Source organism: Mesoplodon bidens (genome assembly GCF_964165515.1).
Source record: "Mesoplodon bidens genome assembly, chromosome: 19".
NCBI lineage: Eukaryota > Metazoa > Chordata > Mammalia > Artiodactyla > Ziphiidae > Mesoplodon > Mesoplodon bidens.
Window position 1 is genome coordinate 50331828 of NC_138179.1, and position 12839 is coordinate 50344666.

The following is a 12839-nucleotide window of genomic DNA, read 5'->3' on the forward strand; positions in this document are numbered from 1 at the left end:
AAAATGAAGAAAATGAAAACAGACCAGTGTCCATAATGAGACACAGGATGACTCCCCTGGGACCGGTGAGCACATCCCTGCTGATTTCTGGGGGGTTTGCACCAGGCAAGGCGGGGGCTGTAGTTCTGGGATCGGCCAGCAGGGGGAGATGGGAGGCTGTGGGCGGCCGGCTGGGCGGCCGTGGGACCAGAAGTCCGCTTTCAGCCCCCAGAGCCGGGACAAATGGGACCGGCGGCTCCTCTCTCCAAGGCTCCCTGTAGCCAAAATCTGTGGGCAGGTAGGGGCCAAACACTGCCAGGGCGTTTCTCTTGCATCGGGAAACTGGGAGTCCCCGGACAGCGCCGCCGCGTTCCGGCCGGCTGCGGAAAACGGGAGATGCCCTCCCAGTGTTGCCTCCTGGGTTCTGGTCCCAGTCCGTGCTGGAAAGGCTGAGGATTTCTCGGTGCCTCTGTTGCCCCATCTGTGAAATCTCAAGGTTAACGCACCAAAGATCCCTGAAGCCCTGAAGGCAGTGTGTGTGGAGGGGAGGGCGCTTGTCCTCAGCTATTTCAGAAACCCAATGGGGGGCGCACATCTACCCTCTAGACGGCTGCCCAGAGTTGCCCAGACAAACCCAGGTGCCAAGGGCTGACCGCCCTGCAGGCACTGGTGCTTTCTGTGATCCTGAACTAGGAAGTGTCCCTGATGATCGATATGAGAGATGAAAATAAAGGCAAGTACATGCAGCTTCTTTGGTAAATAAGAATATCAACTCACAGAGTCCATAGGAATTGCCGGTTGGTGTTGGTGGTCAGCTTTCCCTTCCAGCTCTCCCAACCCTGCCAGTCTTTCATGCCTTCTCCTCTCTCCCTATGGAGAAATTATCACGAATCTCCTTAGCCTGGATGTTCCCCACTCCCCCTTGCCAAAGCCATCAAACCTCATTACCGGAAACAGGGCTTTATTCTAAGAGGAATGAAGTGGGGATGGAGGCTGAGTCCCCACAGGCCCTGTTTCCTCTGGGAAAAAAAAAATCGGAGTACTTGGGACACGGTGGCGAGGGCTCCCGTGGCAGTGACTTTGCCCAGCCTCCTCTGTTCGAGGAGGGATTCACGGTGCAAACTCTTCTCCAGGGCAGGGACAGGTGACCCAGACCTGGAAGAGGCCAACCGAGTGCACAGCGGTGGGAGCCAGCAGGACTTTGTTGTGGCCTGGGAGCTGGGAGCAGCCACCACCATGCCTTCCTTCCGGCAAGGAAAGAGGCATAAATGTCCTCCACCTGACCCTGGGGCAGTGTCTGCGTGGCCTGCCTGGGGCCTCAGAACTTCTCGAAGTGGAGCTGCCTGGGAATCTTGCTCACGCCAGGGCAGCGGCAGCAGCAACAGGACTCTTGACCTTTCACCTTGACCTTTCACCACAGCCTGACCCCTCTGAGGTGGGAGTGAGTGCAGGGGCACAAGGTGGGGGGGTGTCCATGTCAGAGGAGAAAGGGTTTTTAAACCAGAGAAGTCGGAGCACTGAAGACAGTGTTAGCAGCTGCCTCCTGGATTCGCGGGCTTACAGGAGTTAGGAGGCTCCAAGATGTCATCAGGCACGACCCTGGTCCCCGAGCCGGTGAGGGGCAAAGCCAGGCTGTGAACCTTCTTTTCTGATTCCCAAGTGAAGAAAGAAAAGCAGACGTGTTAGCAGCCAGAGGAGCACCAGGCCATGCCCATCCTCAGGGTGGCAGTGGAGGCAGGGCCTACTCTGCCCTCTGGCCCCTCCCACCTGGGATTTGATTGCTCTGCAAGTTAGTGACCTGTTCAGCGACAATAGGCAAGGCGGGCTGGACTGTTCCCGACAAAGGCAGGTGTGCCCCGCCCCTGAATTTATGAGACCCCCAGACCTGGGGGGCTTGTGGCAATAATTCAAGGAGCCATCTGCAGCCGGAGGAGCATTCCAGAGACCTGTTGAATCCAGAGCTTCTTCCCCAGGGACGATTCATGGACACAGATGCCTCCTGCAGAGTCCTCGGTGGCCCTGGCCTCCCTGCTGCCTTCCCCTCCCCCTCCTACAGCCTCCTTCCCCCTCCAGGTCCTGCCCCTAGCCCACCCTCGGGGCAGCCCCATGCCCTGTGCAAACACTCATCTCCCCTCCAAACACACACACACACACACACACACGCGCACACACACACACACACACACACACACACACACACACACACGACTTCAGCACCTTCCAGTGCCCTCTGACTCGTCACCCCGCATTCTCCATTCTGCATTCTGCCTCTCAGCGACCCTTCCAACGTCCTCTCTCCTTGCTTTCCACCAGAACCGTTCCTTCCGGCTTGTTCCTGTTCCCCACTGCCCTGACGTGAGGATTCCCCACGGGGACCCCAAGGACCCCCCGCAGGAGCTCCCGGGCCAGGGCCTCTTCTCTGATCTCCTAGGGAGAAGCTCAGTGCCTGTCTGTGGGTTGACAAGTGTTCTTACATTTACAGTCGTCTTCTCTGAGCAGCGCAGGGAGAATGAGACGGGTTCTCTGCAATTTCCACTCCTGCGTTTTGGAGGGACAAGCCTGCTTGGAAAGTGCATTGCGGGAGAGGCAGGTCAGGCCGCTTCATCCTGAGTGTGGACCCCAGCCCTGTCCTGCTGGGCCCTTTGTCCTTCCACAAACCCCACTCTGCTCACCCATTCTCAGCCTCAAGTCCCAGTCTCTATCTGGGGTTAATGGATCTGCCATCTTCCCTTCTCTGGACTGCGAGCTCCTTCTGGGCAAGCCTCCTATCACCACCACAGCACCCGGCCTGTCACTGTAGGCCCCATGGGTGCACCACCTTTGCTCGTGGTGTAGTTACCATGCTGCCTTAAGGTTCAGAGAGGTCTGTGGACTCAGCATGGGTCACCCCGCCGGGAAGGGGCTCAACTGCGGAACAGTGCCTGGCTCAGTAAATACATGTTAAATAAATGATCAAGACACTTTCTATTATTCCTGAAACGTGGCAGATTTTATTCTCAAAGTGACACTTCCCATCCCCTGCCATCTTTTGCCCAGACTGTGCCCCCTCCTGACTGCCCTCTCCCCTCTCCTCCATGCTGCCATGCCAGGCTCACACCTTCGTGTCCTCCATGATGACTTCTGGGACTACTCCAAGCCCAAATGACCTTCCAGTCCTCCAGTGCCTATGGATGCCACACTGTTTAGTGTGTTTCTTATATGCTTGGGTCTCTTATATCCTTTGTTATTATTCATATGAATATGTCTCATCTCTGAAATCGGACTCTATGACAGACCGAGGAAGGGACTTATCATTTTGTATCACCAAGTGTTCAGGGTAGTACTGAGTCCCTGGCAGTTTCTTCACGGAGAATACCCAGAGCTGCCTTAATTTCCATTTTGGAACAAGATAGGTAGCAATGCGTAGTTGTGTGCCCCTCCTCCCCCCCCCCAGCTATGTCTCTGACTACATTTCTGACCACTCTCCATCTCGCTCACTCTTTTCCAGCCTCCTTGCCATTCCTTGGGGTCTCCAAGTGCTCCTGTGCCTCAGGGCATTTGCACGTGCTTCTCTCTTGGCCCAGACTGTTTTCTGGATATCAGCATGCTCCCTCCATCCCTCATTTCCATCAGGTCTCTGCTCAAATATCACCTTTTTGGAGAGGCCATGCCTGAACTTAGGAAAACAGGAATTCTTTTCTCTATATTAGAGATTCTGCTTGTGGCAGGTACTGTGCCAGGTGATTTGTTGGGCCCGGGCAGGTGAGCAAAGCAGATGCAGGCCCTGATAGCATCTGCCTTCCAGCTCTGCCACTGGGTCTCACTGGAAGGGGACACTGCAGGCCTGTAGTGGGGACAGCTGTCCACCACTCCCTCTGGCTTTATCTTCCCTTTAAAATCCAAAAAACAGAAGCTGGGGCCGACATAAGCCTGGGGTGCTTTGGAGGGGAGGGGTTCGGTAAACAGCAGGTAGCTGTCTTCCCACCCTCTGTGTCTGCATGCACCTGTGGGGCCACAGGCACCACAGGGGCTTGAGACCCCAGCCTTCCCCCACCATTCTAGGGTCAAAAGCGGGTCCTCACACTCTGGAAGAGGTCGAAGCTTAGGCCTGGGTTCATTGTAGAATGCGCTGCAGTTCTGCTTCTCACCACCAGATAGCGCCGCAGGGCCCAGGGCCAGTCCCTAGCTCCAAAATGTTTCAACCTTAAACCCTGAACCCGTTTTTCTTACTCTTCCTTTCCTTGTATAATAGGTGGAAGCTCCTGCAGAGATTATAAAGCAGGACCCTTTGACCAGGGTGTGAGATGCTTTGAAGGTCCAAGAACTGGGACATTAACTGTTTGTGTGCCGAATGTGGGAGGTGGGTTGTGGGTTAAGCTGACAGAGGAGATGAATGCTTTTACTGTTTGAAAATGGAACCAACAAAACTAACCCAAAGGCTGTGGACACGCCTCAGTGTGCGCATGCGAGTGTGCGTGCACGTGTGTGTAAGACCAGAGCGCCCATGTACATTGGGGTTTCAGAGCTCATCTCTTGTGTCCAGCTGTCTGAGAGCTTGGACTGATAAAACCGTTTCTTAGAGGGTTGGGGAGGGTGAACATTCATATGTGTAGAGGGAGAGGGATGTGGGGACACTTCCGTCCTGACGTGCCTTCTAGTGTGTCTAGTTGTGTGTGTGTGCAGGTGGGAGTACCTAGATCAAGCATTTGTGGCTGTGCTGTGTGTGTCTGCCTCTGCTTTGGTATTTCTGCCCAGATGACGAGGGCTCTGCCCTAAGCGTGAGTAGGTCACCCAGTAGCTGCTCTGAGGGCATCCGCCACAGACACACATACAGCTGCTGGTGCGCTGAGCCGCTCTGTATTTGATTTTGCGTATGCATGTGCTCTACGTAGGGACTCTCAGGGCCCAGGCAGGAGGTGTGCAGGTGTGTCCGCATGTTGATATGTGTGGCATACCCCTTGTGACCTGCCTCCCCTGGGGCTCAGGCCAGGCCAGCTAGCTCTCTGGCTATTTTACTTCTCCATGACCCAGTGTCCTCCCAGGCTGCCCCCTCCTCAGTCAACATTGCCCCTGCCTTTCCCCTTGGCCAAGGATACCTTAGGGGAGATTGTTTATTTCTTCAATTAAAAGAAGAAGGGGGGCTTCCCTGGTGGCGCAGTGGTTGGGAGTCCGCCTGCCGATGCAGGGGACGCGGGTTCATGCCCAGGTCTGGGAAGATCCCACATGCCGCGGAGCAGTTGGGCCCGTGAGCCATGGCCGCTGAGCCTGCGCGTCCGGAGCCTGTGCTCCGCGGCGGGAGAGGCCACAGCAGTGAGAGGCCCGCGTACCGCAAGAAAAAAAAAAGGGCCCTGGGAGGCTGCACACTCAAAATTACCATATTTTAAAATGCTCTGACCTTCATGAAACCATAAATCTCACAAGGGTGTCTCAGCTACCCTACCCCCTAACCTGGGTTCCTCCCTGCCCTGAACTAAGGGGTTCACAGCCTCCCCAGAATTGGCTGGGGAGATCTGGGCTTTTCCTCTCTGTGGCCAGAGAGACCCCGTGTGTCTCTGTTTGCATGTGTAATTGTGTGTTAATCTTTCGGTTCCTACAGGTCTTTTCTGCCTCAATGTGGTATTCAGGAAAGTTTAGAAAGCAGAAAAACCAGATTCCAACACCCCTTCCCTGGCTGTGTGGCCTTGGACAAGGCCCCTAACTTCTCTGGGCCTCAGACTCCTCCCTGGTAAAATGAAGCTGATGTACCCTATGATCGGAAACTCCTTCCTGCTCTGATGCTGTGAGATCTGAGATCCTTTAAGTAGAACCTTATACAGTGAGTATAGAATGCATCAGCATTATCCCCATTTTACAGATGAAGGGAAGCAAGTTCTCTCCCGGGACACTGCTCTTTCCACAAGGCCACCCTGAAACAGGCAAAGGTGGAAAGAGCATCAGGAACACAGACACACGCTCCCCACTGTGGGCTGCGATCTTCTAGAACACCCCCAAATAGCCAGGAGGAAATTGATGAGAACTTGTCTCACAGCCCTACACAGTAATTATTAGTGTTCGTAATGATGCCCCAAGGCATTACATTCCCCTGAAATGCCTTCGGAATCATCAAAGAAAGATTAAACCATGCCTAGTATAATTGCTTTTTGAAATATCTTCTATTTTATTCTCTTGCTTGGAAAATTGATAACCTATGGATTTTCAATTAACTTTAAGTTACGAAGAACATTCAGTTTACCCAAGTATCCCATCCATTTTCTGTTCCCTTTTAGGAGGGGTTTATTATCCATCTCAGGCTGAATCCCCCAAAGATGACAGTATTTGGGGGCTGGAAAAATCATGGATCGCTCATTGGAGGCCCTAGCTCCAGCCCTTTCTAAGATTGTTGACCCTGCAAGTAACCTAGCCTCTCCCAGCCTCGGTTTCCCCACCTGTACAAAATGGATTAATGCCCGGCTCCCTCAGGGTCATTGCTAGAATCGAGTAGGTTATGGGTGTGTTTGTGAATGTCATGTCTTTGCAAATGAGAGATACATGGGAAGCACTTGAGAATTGTTTGATAAGACCTCGGGCTCAGCCAACAAAACTGCTAGCTTGGGCAAGGAACACTGGACAGGCTTCCTGGACCCATGGTTTTCCCAGCAGCAACCTGTGCAGCTCTGGGCAAGTCACTAGGCCTCCCTGGGCCTCGGTTTCATCATCTGGAAAATGGGAGCAGGCAGACTTGGAGGAGACCAGAAATTGCAAAGTGGCAGTTCAAGAACCAAATTGTGAGGGACAAAGTGAGAGAGTGGCATGGACATATATACACTACCAAACGTAAAATCGATAGCTACTGGGAAGAAGCCGCATAGCACAGGGAGATCAGCTCGGTGCTCTGTGACCATCTAAAGGGGTGGGATAGAGAGGGTGGAAGGGAGGGAGACGCCAGAGGGAAGAGATATGGGGATATACGTATATGTATATCTGATTCACTTTGTTATAAAGCAGAAACTAACACACCATTGTAAAGCAATTATACTCCAATAAAGATGTTTAAAAAAAAAAAAGAACCAAATTGTGCCCACAGGCTTTTTTTTTTTTTTTTCTGCCGCACTGCACAGCTTACAGGATCTTAGTTCTCGACCAGGGATTGAACCCAGGCCCTCAGCAGTGAAAACCCTGAGTCCTAACCACTGAACCTCCAGGGAATTCTCGGACTAGCAGTGTTTTAAATTCATTACCAATATTTAAAAACTGAGAGATCATACAATTACCACATCAGAAAAAAAAAAACACAAGAAAAAAAGCCTGATTAAAAAATCGGCAGAGGATCTGAATAGACATTTTCCCAAAGAAGACATACAGATGGCCAACAGACACATGAAAAGATACTCAACATCATTAATCATCAGGGAAATGCAAATCAAAACCACAATGAGATACCACCTCACACCTGTCAGAATGACTATCAACAAAAAGACAAAAAATAACAAGTGCTGGTGAGGATGTGGAGAAAAGGGAACACATGCACTGTTGGTGGGATCGTAAATGGGAGCAGCCACTATGGAAAACAGTATGGAGGGTCCTCAAAAAATTAAAAACAGAATTGCCATACAATCCAGCAATTTTACTTCTGGGTATTTACACAAAGAAAATGAAAACACAAATTCAAAAAGATATATGCACCCAATGTTCATTACAGCATTATTTACAGTAGCCAAGCTATGGAAGCAACCAAAGTGTCCATTGACAGATGAATGGATAAAGATGTGAAATATATATATATATATATATATATATGTCATAAAAAAATGAAATCTTGCTGTTTGTGACAACATAGATGGATCTAAAGGGTATTATGCTAAGTGAAATTAAGTCAGATAAAGACAAAACAAAACCTGTACCATCTCACTTATATGTAGAATCTAAAAATCAAAACAAACAAATAAAACAAAATGAAAAGAGACTCATAGGACTTCCCTGGTGGCACAGTGGTTAAGAATCCATCTGCCAATGCAGGGGACACAGGTTCAAACCCTGGTCCAGGAAGATCCCACATATTGTGGAGCAACTAAGCCCATGTGCCACAGCTACTGGACCTGCACTCTAGAGCCCACGAGCCACAACTACTGAGCCCGTGTGCCACGAGTACTGAAGCCCACATGCCTAGAGCCCGTGCTCCACAACAAGAGAAGCCACTGCAATGAGAAGCCTGTGCACCGCAATGAAAAGTAGTCCCTTCTCACTGCAACTAGAGAAAGCCCACACACAGCAACGAAGACCCAACGCAGCCATAAATAAATAAATAAATGTATCAGAAAAAAAGAGAGAGAGAGAGACTCATAGATACAGAGAACAAATGGGTGGTTGCCAGAAATAGGTACAGGAGATTAAGAGGTACAAATCTCCAGTTATAAAATAAATAAGCATAAGGAATATATTCAATAATATTGTAATAACTTTGTATGGGGACAGATGGTTACTAGACTTATCGTGGTGATCATCTCAGAATGTATGCAAATGTCAAATCACTATGTAGTACACCTGAAACTAACATAATATTGTACATCAACTAGATTTCCCTTTTAAAATAAATAAATATAAATAAATGAATAAAAATTGAGAGATTGCATTAAAAATCTAGAACCATGGTTTAAAAAAAAAAAGAAAGAAAGAAAGAAAGAAAAGAAAAGATCTGGTTAAACCAAGCCAAGATCTTGCAAGGCAAAAATTGGCCAGTGTCATGCAGCTGTTGGGCCCCCTCTATCTCTCACACTACCCCTGTGTCTCCCAGCTGGCTCTCCTAGCTTGTGTTTACTTGCCCACCCACCCCTCCCCGGCCCCTGTGGGTTCATGACCCCTAGACCTAGGGGTCTCGAAGCCTTTAGGCCTTGACAGTCACAGTTCCCTCAGGGATGCTGCCCTTTGTCCTAAGGAGAAAGAGTGACACGGGAGCTGCCCAGGGCCACTCTTCTCACCTGGCCCCGGGCTCTGGAAGGGCACATTCTTTTTGCACCTTCCAAGCCGATGCAGAGCAAAGCACCTTTGAGGAAACCCCCACCCCTCCACCCTCCCCAGCCCTCACAGGCCTCACAGCCAGAGCCAGTAAGTCACAGCTGTGGTTACCCGCGCGCTGATTTCTGTTTTAAAAAATACTGCTGGATAAACAGTGAGGGAAACCCGAGCTGTTCCCACACCACATAAATCCCCGGTTTGCTGTCCTATCTGGTTAGCTGGTTTTCCCCCAAATAATAGCACTGCTGCCTTGCATCAAGGGCTGGAAAAGTGCGCCGCAGGAACTGAGCCTGGGAGTCTCCCAGGCTGGCGCCCGGCCCAGGCCTCCCTCCTTCTCTCTTTCAGCACTTCCTGCCCAGGGCACTCACCTTTGTCCTCACTCCCTTCACCTGCATGCCCTTCCTCCTCCTCCTCCTCCTGTCTGCTTTGTCTCACTCCAAGGCCTCCATGGGAGACCTTCCTGGGGGACCCTGGGCTCCTCTTGCAACCAGAAAGCCCACAGCCAAAGTTAAACCTACCGGACCACCCACCCCCCCCCCCGGAATGCCCCCTTGAGAGTTTCCTTCCAGAGCCTTCTGTCAAAGTGCAAATATCCCGGCTCAGAAAGTAAGGTCAGAGCCTTCTCCAACTTGAAGATTAGTTTTGCCTTAGATTAGAGTTTCTGGACCTAGAGGGGAGAAAAAGACACCCAGTTAAATTTGAATTTCATATAAACAACAAATACTTTTCCAGCTCAAGTGTGTCCCCAGTATTGCATAGAACGTATTTAACTGGGCTCCCTGTATTTTTTCTGGCTGCCCTAACTTAGAGCCTTCCCTTGAGATCAACGTGCCTTTAACTCCTTCAGGCACAGAAGCTCTGGAAGGGGTGCATTTACTGAGCACCTACTGCACATCGTCTATACAGCCAGCTTCCACTTTTCAGTTGAGGAAACAGTGATCATGTGACCTCCGGGAGCTGGGGTCCGAATGCAGGCCACTGTGTGCATTATTGTGTTTTCCAGCCATCTGCCTACAATCTTGGTAGCAGACAAGTGACGGTTGCACCAAAGGTTTAAAAAATATGTACACAAGAGAGAAGTTTCATCTGAGGGAAATGTCTCTATTATCAGTGCAGTATTTTCTGGGATTTAGGGGAAGACCCTGTCGTCGGGTCCCTGGGACATTCCCCTGAAATGTCTTGGAAGCTTCCTGGGAGCATCTGTGACCGTTGTGAGGACTGTATTCTGTGGTTTACTCAACTCCGACCTGTCCATCCAATTGGTTGAGCCTCGCAAAAGTCCTATAGGTGAGTAGTGACCCTTCTGCCTCAAAGTTTTCTGAGACAAAAAGGATATATACATTCCAAATAATTCCCAGGACCAGCAATAAACATTGTGGTCCAAAATGATTTCCGTCATATTTAAAGCTTGTCTGTCTCCCCTCCCATCCCTCGTGGTCTTGCTAGGGATCAGGTGTCTTATCTGATTCACATGCTCTGCTACATGAGTGAATGTTAATGAGCTCACCTTGTCCCTCTCAGGTGGCCTTCTGGAGTTGTCCTCAAGGCAAAAACCTCAGGTATTTTCATCATCATCTTCCAGACGTTACCACTAAACACTGTACACCAGGCTATGGCACAAGATTTCCTACATCACCTCACTCTCTTCTCAGCAACCCAACGGGGAAAGGAGAAAAAATATATTCCCACTGTACAGATGAAGAAACTGAGGCTCAGGAATTCCCTGGCGGTCCAGTGGTTAGGACTCGGTACTTTCACTGCCGGGGCCCAGGTTCAATCCCTGGTCAGGGAACAAAGATCACACAAGCCACTCGACACGGCCAAAAAGAAAAAGAAAAAAAGAAACTGAGGTTCAAGTGATAGAGTTGCCCAAAACTATTCAGTTTATTAGTGGCAGAGGTAGGATTTGAACCCACACTCTCCTGATTCCCAAGGCTATGATCTTGACCCTCTGTTATGTTACCATAGAAGAAAGTATGGGGTGGGGGGGGCCACTAGGATGGGCTGTCTTCACCCTCCATGGAGCCATGAACTGCCCCGTAGTCCAGCTGAGTAAGGACGGGGAAGACATGATAATTCCCCAGGTACATCGCCCTTTACAGTCAGCCAGCTCTTTTTTTTTTTTTTTAATTAGTTTCTGCTTTATAACAAAGTGAATCAGTCATACATATACATCTGTTCCCACGTCCCTTCTTTCACAGACATCAGGTCATTTATCCTCATAACAGCCACAGGAGGCCAGTACTGTTATCTCTACTTAGCCATCGAAAAAACTGAGGCTCAGAAAAGGGGTGTGACTTGCCTGAGGCCACACAGCAGAAGAAGGCCAAGGCCACACCTTGAACCGGAGTCCCTGCCTCCAGGCCCCGGGTTCTCCCCTGACACCCCTTCAAGTCCAGGCACAGGTGGGAGGGGGGCAAGTGCGGAAGCAGGTCTGCAGGCGCCAAGGGCACGCCTGCTTGTCGAGCACAATGGGGGAAATTCCGAAAGTTCCTTGGGATGGCTCAGGTCTGGCCAAGCCCACCATCCTCCTCAGGGACCCTCCTCCTGATGCAGCCTTTTCCTCTTCCTCCCCTGCCTCCCCCAACCACAAGCCGAAATGGGGTCCCCTCCCTTCCTGTAAGCCCTGCTCCCCTTGGCTGCGCAGGGATCCTTTCTGCCATGTCCATCCACCTCTGTCTCACAGGCCGCGGGGCGTTGTCGGGGACACGCTGACTTGGAGGAGGTTAAAGGTGCCGGTGCCCGGCCTTCATCTAACAAATGGGTCGCCGTGAGGGGGGGACCATTGTTGTTCTTTCCCGGCCTCAGAAGAGGGGCCTGTCAGGAAGATGTAGAGACCGGCAGGCCCCCGGCTGCGCCCCGCAGGGAGGCTGACAGACGCCAGCAGCTGTTCGGGCGCCGGGGTGCCAGGGCCCTGCCTTCTCAGCACAGAGGGCCCCCCGCGCCCCTCCTGACCTCTCAGTGCCCCCCCCCGCCACGACCCAGGGCCCACCCTTCCAGGGGCAAAGGGCCAGGCTCTGGGCCTCCCTGGGATGGGGTCCCTGGCCAGATGCGGAGGCCAGAACAGGAATCCGATTACAGCACGCAGGCCAGGCCCCGGGAAGGCTTTCCTCCCTCCCAGCCCCCTGTGGATTCCTTCCAGAGCCCTCACAGCCTGCAGCCCCTCCAGGGACCTCCCAAGGCTGTTTCTGTAGAATCTCCTCAGGGCCCCCCGCAGTCCCACACTCTCCCTTTGGAATCACTGAGGTTGAGAACTGCATGTACTAGGAAGGGAGCCACATGTATCAATTACCTATTCGCACTTCACATAAACGATTTCATTTCAAATTCTCCAGCATCTGTGGGGCGGGCATTCTGATGCAGTGGGACCAGGCTGCCTGTGTATGAATCCTGGATCCTCCACTTCCCAGCTGTGTGACCTTGTGCAGGTTACATAGTCTCTCTGTGCTTCAGAATCCTCTTCTGAAAGATGGAGAAGGTGAGAAAAGCTCTTGCCTCCGAGGGCTTCTGTGGGTGTCCGCTGGGGAATGTGTGGGAGGTGCTAAGATCAGGGGATGAATGGCAGCTTTAACTACCATCCCAGGTGAGGAAATGGAAGCTCAGAGAGGTGAGGTGACTTGCCCCAGGGCACACAGTTGGGAAATGGCAAACTTCAGATTTGAACTCAGACCTGTCTAACCCCAGAGTCCGCGCTCCTTCTTCCTCTGCATCAAACTGCTCCAGACTGGACAGCCAGACACCTAAGGGCAATTCCTGCTTCTGCCATTTCTTAACTGTGTGATTCTGAGCAACTCACATCATCTGTCTGAGCCTCGGTTTCTTCATTTGTAAAATGTGGAGCATAATTCTTACTTTACCCACAATAGGAGAGTTGTGAGGTTCAGAGGAGA